Source organism: Magallana gigas, chromosome 9 (assembly GCF_963853765.1).
Source record: "Magallana gigas chromosome 9, xbMagGiga1.1, whole genome shotgun sequence".
Taxonomy (NCBI): domain Eukaryota; kingdom Metazoa; phylum Mollusca; class Bivalvia; order Ostreida; family Ostreidae; genus Magallana; species Magallana gigas.
The window spans coordinates 42,679,490-42,682,328 of record NC_088861.1 but is presented as its reverse complement, the minus strand read 5'-3'; the positions used below and the strand labels follow the sequence as shown (position 1 = coordinate 42,682,328).

At 28.8% G+C, this 2,839-nt stretch overlaps 1 long non-coding RNA gene across 1 annotated transcript; it reads left to right on the top strand.

The window, feature by feature from the left end:
* Window positions 1–1,941, top strand: LOC136271771 (uncharacterized). Its single transcript, XR_010709761.1, has 3 exons — window positions 1–108; window positions 707–792; window positions 1,877–1,941. It is a non-coding gene; the product is annotated as an uncharacterized lncRNA (long non-coding RNA).
* The last annotated feature ends 898 nt before the right edge of the window (window positions 1,942–2,839 follow it).

The following is a 2,839-nucleotide window of genomic DNA, read 5'->3' as shown; positions in this document are numbered from 1 at the left end:
AATGTATATGTTTAAAACCTCATGAACAAGCGAAAAAATAGGATCATAAAAAGGCAGTCTATGGAGATAAGATGCAGTCCATAGCAGTCCTTATTCCAATTGGTCAAGGTATGTATATTCACATCCGAATCAAATAATTTTCAACCAATCTTATAGTCTGTTCAAGCTTCCACCGCTTGTTAATTTTCTCAATGAATACACCTCAGGTCTAAATGTACAGAGTAAATTTTAAGAATCGGGCATCAGATTCCCCGGCAAACAAAATTATCTCTCCCCCCCCCCCCAAACACCCTCTCCAATTATTAACAGTATCACCCAGGTTCTTCATGTCATTCGCAAAGTGAAATTTCAGTGGTTATTTTTTTTTTAAATTGATAATTTTAGAAAATACAAATACTCTCTCCCCCCCCCTCCCTCGAAAAAAAATGTTTTTCACCTTTTTGATTTATATTCATCTTTCGCATCATGTTATATTTCATACCTAAGTTGTTTTTGGGTTGGGGTTTTTTTTGTGGATGATTTGAGCCATCTTAATTAAGCAAACAGTGATGGAAATACCATTTGGAACAGACTACTTAATTTTGATTATATAATATACATGTAAAGTTAACAGCATAAAAGTAAAGGTAAAGGTAATTTGAAAAATTTGTTTAAAATGATTCATTTTGTTATAAAATTGCTGTGAATATATTAAAAACAGTTGTAGGATTATGTGTATGCTGCAGAAATAAATGAATTTGGCTCTTATCATCACAACAGAGTCTGTCAAAAGGGAGACATAGAACAGAAAATGTGAGTTGATGATTTTAAACAAAATTAATCAAAAAGTGATGTCACATGTAGATATTCAAATCAGCTGATAGTATATTATCTATCATGCAGGGATCAACAGTTTCACTTGTCCAGTTTCTGTGTCCAGCTGATTTTTGTATTTGGACAAGTAAATCTACAAAAACACTTGTCTGGTTTACAATTAGTTTTCTTGAACAATTATGATATGATGTCATGATAAAATGCCATGAAAAATTAAAAACTTTTTTTTTCACTGTAATGGAACTGATCAAACTTTAAGTATAAAAAAAGAAATATGAAATTTCAGTGAGGGTTGAAAACCTATATCCAAACTATATAGTAGCTTAGTTACTGAAAAATATGTTCTAAATCTACTTGTCAGTGTCATATCACTAGAACACACCATCAGATTGAGTAGAATATTCTTCTCTTGAGTGATATTATATACAATAGTAAGATATCTTTTAAACCTTAATAATTTACTTTTAATATTTAAAAGATTTTTTTTATACTGACCCAGTACTGAGATACACTGTATTTGATAACAACAACAATAAGGATAATTTTTAATGAAGTATTTTGTGACAGTAAATAATGTGGAGACCAACTTTACCAATACTGTACCATACCATATCTCTTATCAATTTCGATCATTTATATTATATGCCATTCATAATTTTTCATACGTTTCAATGACAAATTACAATTTAGAATAGCATTTATACAAGTAATCCACTTGCCTTAAGAACAAGTTAATATTTTAGTTAATGGTGAGCCCTGTTATGCTATATGTAATTCAGTTGCAGCTATTAATTAGTGCATGCAACTATAGACTAATATGTATTCCAAGTAAAATAACATTAATCAATATAACTTGAGATAATAATTAAAAGCCATTTCCTCTTTTTCACTTTTGAAATTTTGTACATGTAAACATAAACACATCAGGATTTTGCTTCTTTTTTGAAAAAAAAACATTCAGTCAAATTTGAACATGTCTGTTGTTTTATGCGAAATACATACATGTAAATGATATGATTAAATGATCCATACATGTAATATTTTACTTTTTTCAACATTGCAGAGTGTTGAGGAAAATGATCAGAACAGTCCAGTAAATACCCAGACCAGCAAGACAGTCAGACATACACTGCTAGATGAACAAATAATAAACAAACTGAACTTGCTAAAATATTGAGCAATTCAACATTAATTTTTTGTCACTGTGTTGTGTATTTTTATATTATTTTCATGATTTGGAATATATTTTGAATATTAATTTGAAGAATTATTTATTAGTTTTTTAGTAAGTGTTTTATTTCTGGAGTTGCATTGAAAAGATATATCATCTTCCGCTTGTGCTGATACTTGGAGTTATCTGCCCATTATCATACACAAAAATCAATTTAAGCCTTCCTAAAGTGGTAAAATCATAAATATTGTTATCTATTCAAGCAGTTAACCTATTTCATTAATGGAAAATATCTAAAAACAGAATTTCATGCTATAATTATTTGTTAAGACTCATTTAATAAGGTTTTCATGCTTGGAGTTATCTGCCCTTTGCAAAAAATATATAGAAACAATTCTTATAAAGCCAAATTAAATTATCCTGACACATTGAATTTAAAATATTTTGAAATATTTAATCAGTTTCTCATTTATTTAAGGAGAAAAAATCATTAGGCAGGGCAGGAAAAATAGAAAAATAGAAAAATATGTGAAAATTTAGAAACCTATAGTTCAACACTTATATCTTTCGTTGATATTTTTAAAAACAAATTGATATTATCTTGCACTTTTTCATTTCATATACTTCCAAAACAACTCTGTGAAATCGTTTCGGCCAGTTATCGTTGAAGCTATTTTCATTTGATAAATTTAAAAGGGATCGATAAATTTAAGTAAAAGATAAAAATAAAAGACGGTTCGGAATTTCTCAAAAGTAAAATATATAACGACAACATCGCTCGACATCTAATCAGACCTAAAAATACGGCGAATAAACGAGTAAGTTTTGCAGAATAAAGTTGGCGTCTAGAAGAAA